A 14,380-nucleotide genomic window follows, 5' to 3' on the forward strand; every position below is an offset into this window, starting at 1 on the left:
GGAGCACAGGCTCCTGACGCGCAGGCTCAGCGGCCATGGCTCACGGGCCCAGCCACTCCGCGGCATGTGGGACCTTCCCGGACCGGGGCACGAACCCCTGTCCCCTGCATCGGCAGGCGGACTCTCAACCACTGCGCCACCAGGGAAGCCCCATGCTTTGTTTTTTTGAAGATAGTTTCTGGGGCTTTTAAAAAATCTCAGTAAATGTCTGTGTACAAGGGACAGCACGGATGAGATTTCTGAGAGCTTTTTGATAGGCTTAACATGTGTATCAAGGAAAGCCATGGGTGGATGACTTAAATATAAAACATGAGGTACATGGGACTTCCCTGGTGGCGAAGCAGCTAAGACTCTGCGCTCCCAATTCAGGGGCCCAGGTTCAATTCCTGGTCAGGGAACTAGATCCCACATGCATGCCGCAGCTAAGAGTTCACATGCCACAGCTAAGAAGCCCACGAGCCGCAACTAAGGAGCCTGCCTGCCGCAACTAAGACCCGGTGCAACCAAATAAATTAATTTAAAAAAAATGAGGTCCACAAGAGGGAGTTACCAAAAGAAGTGAGAAAAAGACTTCCAATTAGTATGAAGAAAGTCACAAGAGACTGTTGCCTCTACTCCCAGTAATGAGAATGAGCTGGATAAACTATAAAGTCATAGATTTAAAAAATTATCCCCAAAGCAGAATATGGTAGAAAAACTTAAATGAACTAAATTCCAGAAAGAGATAAGCCTTTCCTAGGAGAGAAAAAAGCTCTGACTGCTTCATTCCTGGCAAAGCAGCAGGAGGAGGGTTTTTTAAAGGTGTCAGCAAGACCATCTATAAAGAGGCAGTGTGATATAATAAGAGAATGGGCTTAGGAGTTAGCCAGACTTGGATTTCCATCCTGAAGCCCCTGCTTTGTAACCTGGGACAGGTTGCCTATCTGACCCTTGGTTTCCTTATCTTTAAAGTGGGAATATTACCGAAGCTTTCCGAGCATTCTGAATATTAATTGAGTAATAAACCCAAAGTGCATATAATAGAGCTACATACATTGTGATGGGTGATGGTTGTGGTGGTGGTGGTAGAAGTGATAGAGAGTCTCTCAGGGCTGTCACCTTGCAGCTCCGCAGCCTCATTTACACTGTAACCGTGTTCCCAAACGTGCTGTGTCCATTGCCTACCACAGGAGTGACACCTCCTGGATTTTTACCCTGCTTTCCTGGTGGAGATGGTAGGGGTTATTACATTTTGACAAAACGTAACTCTAGCTTGTAAATATAAACCAACTGACAAGTGAATTCAGAGATCCCAGAAGAGGGAAAAAAATTGTTTGAAGCTGCAGGAATAGACACACACACATACAGCCCTGCAATTCAGGCCAATATGGTAGTAACGGAGCCCTTTCAAAAGCTTTCTGACTAGATGTCTACCAACTTGACAGCATCACAAACTTAGGCTTTTAAATGAAACCTAAGTTGCCTGCAGCATTCCTGATAAGCTCACCTAACTAATTTTCCCTTTAAAAGTAAGAGGGAAGAATATTGTTTACTAGCTACTGTTGAGTATCTCTTGTGTGAACGCAGGCAGCCTTCCCAGATTCCTCTGAGCTCTAGACAGTGGAACACCTTTGGGTGTGTTGACCATGAGTTCCTTAAAAGGGACTTTAGTTCAACGATAGTGGCCAGTGACAGTCACTGGGTGGATATATTGGATCATATTTTAGATTTATGAAGAACCACTTAGACACAAGTTGGCCTTGGTCTAAGCCAAATTTTAACTGCTTCTGATAATCTAGTCCCCATGTTACTCAACAACTGAAGGAGTCTGATCCCTGGCAGGAAGCCAACTGCCCTGAGATGGTGTTAGGTGCTGCTGACAAGCTGTGTACTAGGAAAACATCCCAGACAGCTAAATTTGGCAAGTGTGCTTTATGGAACAGAAGGAAAAGTGGCTAATCAATGATTTTGCTTGTACCTTTGAAGCTTGCCCAGAATTTCAAATATAGAAAACTGCATTTCTTTTCCATGCTCTTAAGACTTCCAGGAGGATCCCATTGGGTTTATTTAGAAAGTTCTTTAGACAAACAGGAGAAGATTGTAGAAGGCTGAGTATGTGAAAAACAAACTTTAAGACACAAGTTTCCTCAGCCTCAAGTTTAGTTCTAAGAGTAGTTGGTAATTTTACTTTTGCCTAATTAGTCTTATGCCATCAGTTTCTTCCAAATGATTCATTTGACATAGCTCCAAAGCAATAAATAGAATAAACACAAAGAGGGAATTCACCATGTTGGCAAGAGCATAAATCTTCCCAGAGGTATTAACCATATTTATCCAAATAAATCTCATTTTAATCATGGTGTAGGGTTAGATCTCTGCAAAGATAAATGTCTGTTGCTTGGACTTGTAGACATTCCATGTTAGTTGGAAGGAAGTGAATAAACCTTTTTTTCTGGTTATAGTAACATAGAAAATAATGAAAACATTAATTTCTCTACCTCTATATACTTACATAGCCATCAGCTTACATAGTTCACATCAGGTGTGAACTTAACATTAGAATGTCACCTTGTTACCTTCTAGTACCCAACATTTTAGGTAAATATGTACCTTCCCAAAGCAGACACGTGCCTGCATTTTACGCACAGAACAACGCATAAGTGTGAGATGTAACTTAGACAAGCATTCATGAGAATGATTGGCCTTATTACCCACAGTGAGTAAGTAATGGTTACAGGATGGTCATTTCTTTCTCTTGGTTGAAAAGCAGTGGACAAATGATGAAAGGAATCTTTTCTTGTTTTTTTTTTTTCAATCTTAAGACAAAAAAAGCCATAATCTTGATCATGCCATTCTTGTTTCTTGTTAACTTTCTAACTTGAAACAAGGTATTGGTTTCTTTGATTGTAAAGATTCAGGATCACCCATTGATTTTATGTTGTAAGAACTTCTATTATATTATTTTTTCTTAAGTAGGTGAGTAGTGATGGGAACTGAATCTACAGGTATGCAGTCAGTATACATGGAGGTACTGATGGCCCCACAGGGCCCCACACACATGGGCATTCATTCCATAGATAACGCCTTCTATGAGTGGCTCCCTGTTGAGGTTGAGGGTAGAACTTTGAGTCCAGATGGTTGTTTGGATGCAACATTTTATCCCCACTCACCCTCCTCCCCAGTAACCTGCAGATTTGAGCTCAAAAGCTGAATTCATCAGCAGATCAGCATTTTTTAAAAAATTGAAAATGTTTACATAAAAAATTTGAACTTACATAAAATAGAAATTTTGAATAAAATTTTTATACAAGATTTAAATGTTTTAAGTTTTACATAAAGAGGTACAATTTTCTTCCTCCTGGCTTGTTTTCTCTCATAAGAGTAGATTTGGCCACACTGGGCCATGATTAGTCAGAGCCAAGTGGTAGCCACCCTGTTTGGTGGGGCCTGGACATTCCATTCTGACAGTCCTACACCTGGCCTGTTTCACTTAGACAGGCATCGGAGACTGACCCGTGTTGTAGATTTTGAACGCTAAGCAAAGTCTATCTGCTGGAATACATTTTCATTCCAGTACCATTCATTCAAATAATATAGTTTCTGTCTTCTTTAAAGCCTTCATCTTGGAGCGTCCATTCTGTCTAATCCTAAGGATTAAAATTCTTCTCTGATGATTATTATGTATGATTTTTATGTCTTATAAGTAAAGCAGTGCTGTAAATTGGTGAAACTTTAACATTTTAGTAATAACTAATTGAGACATTTGGATATGGTTGAGCTACTCTCTCTATTTGCATTCTTTTCAAATACTTCTGGATGCAATAAGTGGTACGTATGGCGATTTACTTTTATGCTCTTGAGCTGTCATCACTGCACTGTACATGTTTGGACTACACTGTCTGCTGCAGTGTTGAAGGCATGAAAAGAAACTTAATTTAGAATGAGGGTTGTGTTAATGCTTCGCTATTAGGAGATGCTCAGGGTACTTGGAAACAGCTTTTTCTTCACTTGAAATAGAAAATTAATCGTATTTTGAATGTACCTCCTGTAACAGATGAAAACCCCAATAATCCCGATTTCTTCCATTGATAGGTCTTGTGGATATTATGGTAAAATTTTGAACAGTTAGAACCTGCCCCGTTAAAAATGGAAGATCTTGGCAAAACAAGCTCTTACTAGGCAGTTAGTAATAAGCCCCAGTAGCCCCTGAATAAAACATGCTTCCAACCCAAATTTCTACAAATTTCCAAAGCCAGGTCAGACAGGAAGGACCCAGTCTTTAAGGTGATAACCTCTTAGGTACAACAAGTTCCTGAACCTCGCAATTTATGTTTTTGTTCAGTAGGCCATACTTGGGGCAAAAAAGAAATGAATACAATCTATAAGTTTTTCACCATCAAAGATGACAAAAATTCATTTCTTCTTAACTTCAGTTAATCAGTATTAGAGCTAATCAGGGATTTATTACAGTGATTAGTAATGATTAACTGGGAAGGAAGCCTTGATTCTTTGGCTTTGAGATTTTAGCTACTAGAAAAAGTCAGTTTACTTAGGAGTACAGTTTTGATGAAACATAGCGGCTCATTTTTTAAAACGAAATATTTATTAAACAAATGCAATTGAGTGCCTATTATATTCAGGTACTTTCCTGGAAACATAATAGTGCACAAAAAAGCTAAGAATCTTTGTACTCCTGGCCTGACACACTAGTGGGGAAAATAATAACCAAGATAAATAAGGTGTATAGTATGTTTGTGATAAGTGCTAAAAAGAAACGTGAAGCTGGCAAGGATTTTAGGAAGTACGAGGGTTCCGATGTTAGGCAGGTCTCACTGAGAAAGTGACGTTTGAGTAAAGCCTTGGAAGATTTATGGGAGCAAGGCAAGAACGTCCCAGCATGGAGAACAGCAAGAGCAGAGGCCTTCAATCAGGAGTGAGTGTTCCGGGTGTGACGGAGGGACAGTGAGAAGGCTGGTTTTAGTGGGACAGAGTAAGCCATGGGGGACCAGACCATGTGGGTTCTTACTGGTCACCGTCAGGATCTGGGCTCTTCCAAAGCCCCTGGAGGATAGTGAGCAGAGGAGTGACAATGTCTGGCTCACATTTTAAGAGGCGACTCCAGCTGCTGAAAGGGAGGCAGCGTGGACGGCCGTTGCCACCCGTGAGTGACGATAATGAGTTGGACTAGAACGTTAGCTGGGCAGGCGGTGAGAGCCAGTTGGCTTCTGTGTCCATTTTAAGAGAGAGCCGACAGGAGCTGCCGATGGATTGGACAGAGGCACGGGGGAAAGAGAGAAGACAGCAATGAGAATGGAGTTGCCATTTACCAGTGGGGGGAAGAAGGTGAGGAGGGAGGAAGCAGGCTTGAGGGGAAGTAGAAAGAGCTCAGTTCTGGATGTGTTCATTTGGAGATGCCTGTTAGGCATTGAATGGAGACGGTCAGCGTGTGGTTGGATGTGTGTGTCAGGAGAGAGGACTAAGTTGAAGATGTGTATTTGGGAATCTCAGCATATAAATGCTTTTTTAAAATTACAAGGCTAGGTGTGATCACCCAAGAGAGGGACCACAGCCAGGAGAAAAGATTTCTGAGGAATTGCTGTGTTGATAAGTCAGAGAGGTGAAGAACCCAGCAAAGGAGACTGAGAAATGGCCGTAGAGGCTGGTGGAGAACCAGAGGAGAGTGGGGTCTTAGAAACCAAGGATAGAAAGTATTTCAAGGCCAAGAGAGCGATCAGCTTTATCAGATCCTGTACTCTGGGCCCAGGAAGTTAGGTCTGAGGACAGACCACTGGATTTAGCATTCGGAAGTCATTGCTTACCTTGGTAAGAGCCGTTTCAGTGCAGCGGTCAAGGCAGAAACCTGAGTGGAGAGGGTTTAGAGAGAATGGAAGGAAAGAAGCTGTGGAAACAAGAATAGACAAGTCTTTTAAAGTATGTTGCTGTAAATGGAAGCAAAGAAATGAAGTGGCAGCTGGAGGAGGAGGTAGTTCTGGAGAGTTATTATTCTTTCCTCTTTCTCCAGTGGAACCAGATGCTTCACTTTATGTCCAGAACACTGCACAGATAATTTTCTACAAAATGAGTTGAGGAAAAGTGGCCCAACTCTTGAGTCCTGGGGTACCCCAACATTTAGTGGCTGGGGAGGTGAGGAACTGAGGTCTCAGTATTAGAGTAAAAGAGAAGGGAGGTTTCATCACACTCTTTATAGGAGTTTGGGTGCAGCTGGAACTGAAGGACGGCATCCGTTGACATTTGGGATGAGCTGGCTTACAGAGTCCGTGGGTTCCTTTATTGAAGAGTGTCTGAACTTCACGTGCTCCCATGCCTGTCTGGCTCTGAGAAAAGTGGGCTGGGGCTGACATTTGACCAGGCTCCTTTTTTTCAGAGAGCCTCTCCCAGGACCAGCAGAAGCCAGCCTGGGAAGCCTTGCCCTCTCTCGTCTCAACACCTTAATAGTTCTTTGGTGTCGCACGGGTCAGATCAATAAGAAGTCAGGAAGCAGATGATTTTGACGAGGAGAACTTTCTTCAAAGAGTTTGTTGGCGGTTTTTATTTTTACCCCTCCCAAATTCCTCACTGACAGATCAACTGAAATTCTCAGGAAATAGTCCATTACACAAATAGTAGTTTCACTCTTTATGGTAGTTTCAACATTAGCCTTTCATTTCTTTTCAAATACAAGATGCTCTTTTCAAGCTATAGTAAAATCCATGTTATCTGGCAGCTTACCAACCAGAAGACTGTTACTGACATTTTGGGTTTTCACTCAGTACAAATCATCTGGATGCTGAGTCTTCCCCACCAGGTTCTCCAAGAAGGGGCCACCTGGTTGTCTTTACCAAGGAAATGGCAGCCCAGGGCTTACCATTACAGGAGCGAAGGTAAACCCCCGGCCTTCATGCTGCACATGGGCCTGCAGGACTCGACTAGATCTCCTCCTCTTAGCTTCACACCTCCCGCTCCCATTAGCCCCTCAGAAAGAAATATCTGAAATATGAAGTTCCTTATATAAGGTGGCGCAGCTACCAAGAGGTGGAGCCAAGATTCAAGCCAGACATTCTGAACTCCAAAACCAAAGCTTCTAACCACGTAGTTGTCAGGAGAGGCCTAAGCTGGAGGTGTTTATTTGGGAGTCTCCTCATATAGGTGCTTTTTATAAAACTACAGGACTGGATGAGATCACCAAGGAGTGACCACAGATGGGAGAAGAGGGGCCTGAGTCCCAGGTAGCTCCCATGCATTTAGCGTGGCGGGACCTGCAAAGGGGACTGGGAAATTGTGGCCATAGAGGTTGAGGAGAAACAGGTGACGGTGGAGTCCTGGAAGCCAAGGAAAGGAGGCGTTTCAAGGAGAAGATGGTGGTCGTCTTGATGCAACTGCTGGGTCCTGCGCGGACAGTACAGCTATTTTGTTCATTCTTTTCTTTGGCAGTGCTCAGGAGTGGCGTGGGAACACAGTCATGCCTCCCAGAATGGGTCTTGAACAGTTAGAAAGGACATAGATTAATTTCTCAATAGATTATGTTGCTGCATTAAACACTCACTAAATCACTCTGCTGCATAATTAAGAAAATACAGAAAAATGACAGGGAGAAAAAAAAAATGTAATCCTGGCCCTGAATGAATCCTTCTGGAATGCAGTGAACTGCCCCACTTTAACCACTGTTAACATTTTGATATAGTTCCTTCGGCGTCTGCAATTGCGATTTTTTTTTTACACAATTGAGATTGTTTGGACTACATGGAATGGCATATTTTGCTTTATTCTTTTTTAAAATCAATTTTTAATAGAAAAATAGTCATGTACCTCTTTGAACATTTGAGAAAAAAGGTAAAGGAAATTTTAGAAATCAGAGTAAAGACTATAAAAGGTCTCCACAGTCTCAGAATGCACCATAAACATGATTGTATCAGAGGTGTGTTTCCGTGTTGTCTGTATGACACGTCTACTGTCCCTCTCACTGCCTGCCTCCCTCCTTATCCAAAAGGTAGCCTAGGGACAGGCTTTGTTCCTGCAGAGATGGGGGTGCAAATCCTAGGGGCGAGGGTGGGGTGAAAATCCAGCCTCCTGGCCTCCACCCTCAGATACTCTGATGTACTGGGTCTCAGTAAATGGTCCTAACACCACTATCTAAGAGCTCCACTCTTAAGTTAGGCTGGGTCTAAAGAGAAGGTGATACAAGTCCTAGGACCAATTGGGATTTCAATTACTTCTTGGGGCTATTTTAAAAAAATCTATAACCTGAATTCTAGGAAAATTTACACATGTGAGGTTTTTGAAAAAAAATATGTAAACCGCATTTAGAGGGCCATTCTAATGCAAAACTATAAACAATGTTAGAATTGGAAAGAACTCCCAATATAATTGAGGCGAATTTTTCATTTTCACCTACGAAGATGCTGAAGCCCAGAGATCTAGTGACCCCCAGTTCAGAGACTCTCCAGTCCGTCCGCAGCAGAATTAAGGCTCAAACCCAGTTCTCTGAATCCCAGAATCATCCTGAAATTTTTTGGTAAAATGTGTGGCAGTAGCTTTTCCGAGCAAGCCCTATTTCACCCTGAAAAATAAATTTGTGTCTCTTAACAGATTTAGAATTTGATTTAGAATCCTTCACGCTAAGGCTCTGTGGGAGTAAAGAGAGCCCTAAATTTGGAGTCCAAAGGCTTTCATTCAAGTCTCAGTTTTTCTACCTCCTCTGGGACCATAAGCAAACCACATAACCATTCTGAGCCTCCCCTTTTTTCCACCTGAAAAATAGGTATAGTATACGTATGTCTAACTGAGAGAATATTTTGAAGCCATCTCATTGATGCAAAGGCACTATGGAAACTAAAGCATTATGCAAATGTAGGGGCTTCGTATTTTATTAAGATTTTACAAGGAACTAGTTTCACAAGGAACTGGCTTCCGCATCCTACAGAGACCTAATTGCCTTCAGAGCAAGATCCATGTGTGTTTCATTCTTCTGTCCCCTCATAATAAGTGCAGAATAAATACTTCTAAATAGTGGAGAGCTTTTATCACCTTTAGCAGAATGGAATATCCATGATAATTCTTCACATGAGTGACGCTATAATAGGTACTGTGGGCTTGCCCTGTTTATGTGGATGCCTTCACGGGGCTTTTAAGATAAAAATAAGGGGCAGCGTTGTCTGATGTTGCCTCTGAAGTGTGGTGTCGTTGCATGGTAAAAGAAGTAACAAAAGTTGCTGAGAGACTGGAACAACATACTGTTCTCATCAGACCTCATTTTCGTCTTATTTTAAGGCTCCTTGGACATGATATTTCTATGTGAGAACAGTAGAACTTTCCCTTTATGTAGGCTTGTTTCAGGACTAACAACGAAATCTGCCATAATGCTGTCTTTGTGCTTTGTCCACATTTGCCAATGGTCTTTTATGGCATCCTTGTTCTAAATGTGGAAAACGAGGTAGGGGCGACATGGAGTAAAATGACTAACATATGGCATTAATTTTTCAATCTGTTGATATTTCTGATTTGTTGGGTTGAACTTGGGAATTACATCTTCACATTGCTCTGGCCCATTTATTACTTTCAGTTGAAGACAATGATGGGATAGAAGTAAAACGCTTGTTTTTAGACTCATTCACAATGTATGCGAAAGCTAAAGAAAGTCAGTGTCAGAGAAGGTTAAACTTTGCGAGGCTCCTCTAGAGACCGTCTAACCCAGAGTCCTTGTTTTACAGCTCTGAGATTTTCACTGATTTGCCTGATATCACACAGGCTAAGGAAGTGAGCACCCAGATCTTTTGACCTGTAGTTAAATGGGGTTTTATTCTGTAAAATATACACATTATTCTGGATTATATTAAGCAGGTTCATGTGAAACTGTCAACTAGCTGAGTACATCTGCTTTCAGGATGAAGTCTGAAGACCAAACTCTATTTTTAGAGCAGTAAACTACATTCCAAGCTTTAATGCTGCACACAAAGAATGCTCAGAATATTCTTATTCACAAGTTGTGTCTCCTTGAAAGACAGCTCTTGAAAGCAGTGGGGAGGGAACCTCTGGGAAAAGGATGGGAGTTGGGGATAGTGTCTCCGGACTCAAGTCATTAAGGAAAAAAAAAGCCCATAGTAGATACAAAGCAATAAAAACCAACCAGACACACTTCCTCAGCACTTCTCTCTGGAATTGGTCATTTAAGGTCTATCACATTTGTGCCAGTAAAAGAAAGCAGAGAGTGACTGTTGTCACATCAGGTAAGAATTCACTGTGTAAGGGCACAAGGTGTGCTCAGCCAGCATGCCACCTCCAGCCCCAACTCTACACACCCCGAGTAGCACAGTGATGATGCAGAAGACAAGCTGAGCCTGCAGCTAAATGGGTCTCTATTCTACAAAACATACACATCATTCTGGGTTGTTTTAAGGAAGTTCATGTGACACTGTTAATAGATTGGAAAATATAAGTCACCTAGGACTCAACAATTTGAAAAATAAGGCAGAATTAACAAGAGAAGGGAAAATGGTAGGGAAAGGAATATCTGTCTCTTCAGATATTTATGGTAAGTTGTAAGATTGAGTGTGAGACACTCTTGTCCCGCTCTCCAGGAGGGAAATTGCCCTGCAAAGAAGGTAGCCCTCCTGCTTTCCATATTCCTCTGAGCGCTGAATTCTGCAGTTTCATTCATGCGGCAGGACGCAGCAGACCCGCCAGGCATGCAGCCCACACCCGACGGCTGTCGAGTTGCTGCTGCCCCCACCCATCTCTCTCTCAGAGAGGATAATGTGCATGTAGTTGTTGAGATGAATGAACAGATAATGTCACATCATATTATTTCTATATTTTGTGTCCGTCCTGGGAAATACCTAGACTTTTATTTTCAGAGTTTTAAGGTTCACAATTTCAATATCACTTTGAGCATTTAATTTATACAAATCTCTTCAAAAATTTGTAACAGACTTACAAGCTATAATCAAAAACTACAAAACATGAAACTAAAAACTATAAAATGTCTAATTTGCCGTTTGCTCTTTCATTTCCCAAATCCTCATTAAAAAAAACAAAATCCTCTATTGGCTTAGCAAACATACAGAGCCCCTTCCATGGGCCAGGCTATCTTTTAGGTAAGGAGGGAACAGCAATGAACAGATAAAACTCCTCGCCCTCGTGGAGCTTTTGTCCCAGTGGAGGAGACAGGCAATGAATGGGATAAAGGAGCAAAATGGATGGCTGGTTAGATACAGTAAGGACATAGGAAACGTTGAGGCAGAGAGGGTGGTAGTAGTGAAATTCAGGTGAGTGGCCAGTGTAAACCTTCCCCAAAAGGCGGCTTTTGAGTAAAGATCTGGCAGAAATGAGCAAGTGAGCCACCTGGGCGTTGGATGGAAGAGCTTTCTGGGCAGTGAGAACAGCACGTGTAATGGCCTCGAGGCGGGAATGTGCTGCGTGGTTGAGGAACAGCAAGGAGGCCAAGTGGAGATGGAGAGGAATGAGCCAAAGGAAAGGCAGGAGGATTCCAGCCAGAGAATGAATGCAGCCCACAGCATATGGGGCACTGTCGGATTTTACTCTGTATCTATTATGGACTAAATTCTGTCCTTACCAAATTTTTATCTTAAAGCCCTAACCCCCACTGTGATTATATTTGGGGATGGGGCCTTTGCAGAGGCGATTATGGTCAAATGAGGTCATAAGGACAGGGCCCTAGTCCAATAGGACGTCTTTATAAGAAGAAATGCCAGGGATTTGCACACACAGAGAACAGGCCATGTGATGACACTGGGGGAAGACAGCCATCTGTGAGCCACACAGAGAGGCCTCAGAAGAAACCAGCCCTACTGATGCCTTGATCTTGGACTTCCCAGCCTCCAGAACTGTGGGAAAATAATTTTGTTATGGAAACCCTAGCAGACTAATACGCTGTGCTAACCTTCAATTGTCTTTGAGAAGAGAACTTTCTGCTAAAGAGTAAAGCTGATCTTGAGCAAACTTAACTAGTTTAACTGACAACAATACTCATTTTGTGTTAGCCCAAAAGGAGCTACTCATCCTGCAGGTACTATATTTGACTTAAAACAGGTGAGCCTACAAATTAGTCATCCGAAACACAGCTAGCAAGTCAGTCCAGCCCATTTTTTTCATAGGGGCAGTTTAAAAGCAGCTCTCACAATTCTTTTATTTTTGTCTTTTAAACATAGAAGAGTTCGCCTTTGGCTGGTGTGAATGAAGAAGATGCTGTACCTCCTTCTTCCATCCCTATTTCTTCCCCAAACTGTGCTCCCTCTGTAATCTCTTACCATCTGCCTTCAAACAAAACTGCCTTCTTAACATCACAAGAAATGACGAGGGGGAGAGCATTTGGCTGCTTTTGAAGGTTTATTATTCTGAACCCTGAAAAGGAAGAAAAAGAATCAAGTGTTTACCCTTCCTTTCTTATATGCACTTTATCGTGGAATACCAAAAAGTTGAGAAAGTTCTTTATAGAAGAATTCCAGCTATTAATGTATTGACAGTGATAGAATTAGGAAACCACCTGTTGGTAACTCTTGAAATAATGGGGTCTAGGCAATGATTATCAGTGACTGCTAAAACTGAGCAGAAGCTTATTGCAAGGTTGACAGGCAAGGAGACAGGAAACACAACTTAAATTTGTCTCCCCATCTGGGGTTGAGTCAAACTTTTATGAGTTAGGGGAGGAGGGTTGGTGTGCAGAAGCACTGGTGGGGCAGGTTTTTTATTTTTATTTTCACATCTTTACTGGAGTATAATTGCTTTACACTGGTGTGTTAGTTTCTGCTGTATAACAAAGTGAATCAGCTATACGTATACATATATCCCCATATCCCCTCCCTCTTGCGTCTCCCTCCCACCCTCCCTATCCCACCCCGCTAGATGGTCACAAAGCACCGAGTTCGTCTCCCTGTGCTATGCAGCAGCCTCCCACTAGCTATCCATTTTACATTTGGTAGTTATGTCAATGCTACTCTCTCACTTCGTCCCAGCTTCCGCTTCCGGTGGGGCAGGTTTTGATTGGAGGGCTTTGGAGCTTGGCCATTTATGGTAAGGTGTGGTAGATGGGCTTCAGCACCGGACCTTCCTGGACAGCAGACCCTTCACTTCTGAAAGGGCTCTGGAGTTCAGGTTCAGGTCAGGCCCTGGTCCTTTGGAGGGGGTCGGGGGAACAGGTTTGGTTCCAGGTTGCTTGAGGTGCACATCTCCTCTGCATGCTTCGGCTGCATGACTTGAGGTTTTGTTCTGTTGTCTCTGGAAAACAACTCAGTATCTTGTTAGAAACAGGATAGGCCCAGTCTGGACTGGTTCTATGGTTACAAAACCATTAGGCAAAGGTTGGTGGGAGGATCGGGCTGCCACCATCTGAACCCAATGGACCAATAATAGTAACCGCACTGAAAGATGATCACAGATGTTAGGGCCATCTGAGCACACACCATAGGCAGAACACAGCCCCACCAGTGGGAAATTATTGCCGAAAATGCCCTTCTAAAGAAGGTAGCTGCGACTTTACTCTGGTGAGGGAATGCAAGGGTTGCCAGATTTTTCAAGAGTATCTAGAAATCAAGATGCTTGTATGCAATTTCCCCATTTTGAAATATTTTCTATTAATATCTTTAGAAGTTGGAAACACTGTGTGGCTCAAACCAAGCAAACTTACCAGCTCTCCCTTAGGCCCAACACTGCTCTCCAGTCCTATTTGCTGTCCAGTGCCGTGGCCTCCAGAGAGCCTGCCCCACCTCCTTGATCCACATCCATGCTCTCTCTCTCTTGACTTCATTAGCATTTGTGGTTGGGTATCTGTGGTACTGTGATTTAGCATAAGAAGTACATATTTGTTCCTCCTCCAGGGTTCCTGACTCACAGCTCCCCAAACCCTTGGAATTTCCCAAGTGATAATAGCAATAGGAGCATCTTTTGCTATAATATTTGATCTCTAGTCCTAAGTTTCTGAAATCATTTCAGAGCCGTAAAGGTTAAATGGGTATCTTGTTACTCATAGCAAGCCCCTTTCAAGCACACCTGGGTTTATTTTAATGAGGTGACTTTTGGAAAACCCCAAGGTAACCTAAGCTTGGGGTCTGGTTACCAGGGGAACCAACCATGTGACTAGAGGGTTAGAAATTTCAGCCCCACCCCCTGACCTATGGGGAGGGGAGAGGGACTAGAGACTGAGTTCAGTCACCAATGACCAGTAACGTATTCAATCATACCTATGTAACAGCGCCTCCATAAAAATCCCCCGAAACACAAGGTTCAGAGGCCTTCTGAGATGGTGAACGTGTGGAGATTTGGGGAGTGGTGCCTTCAGAGAAGGCATGGAAACTCCAAGCCTCTTCCTACCTTCCTTGCCTATGCATCTCTTCTCTATCTGGCTGTTTCTAAATTATATCCTTTTATAATGTAAACTGTTTTCCTGAAT

General features: G+C 42.7%; 1 protein-coding gene across 4 annotated transcripts in view; it reads left to right on the forward strand.

The window, feature by feature from the left end:
• The window catches only part of TASP1 (taspase 1), a 273,636-nt gene that overhangs the window by 214,772 nt on the left and 44,484 nt on the right, over positions 1 to 14,380 (forward strand). The window lies entirely within an intron of this gene.

Source organism: Aethalodelphis obliquidens, unplaced genomic scaffold (genome assembly GCF_003676395.1).
Source record: "Aethalodelphis obliquidens isolate GAN/ISIS:26980383/991018 unplaced genomic scaffold, ASM367639v1 scaffold18, whole genome shotgun sequence".
Lineage (NCBI taxonomy): Eukaryota > Metazoa > Chordata > Mammalia > Artiodactyla > Delphinidae > Aethalodelphis > Aethalodelphis obliquidens.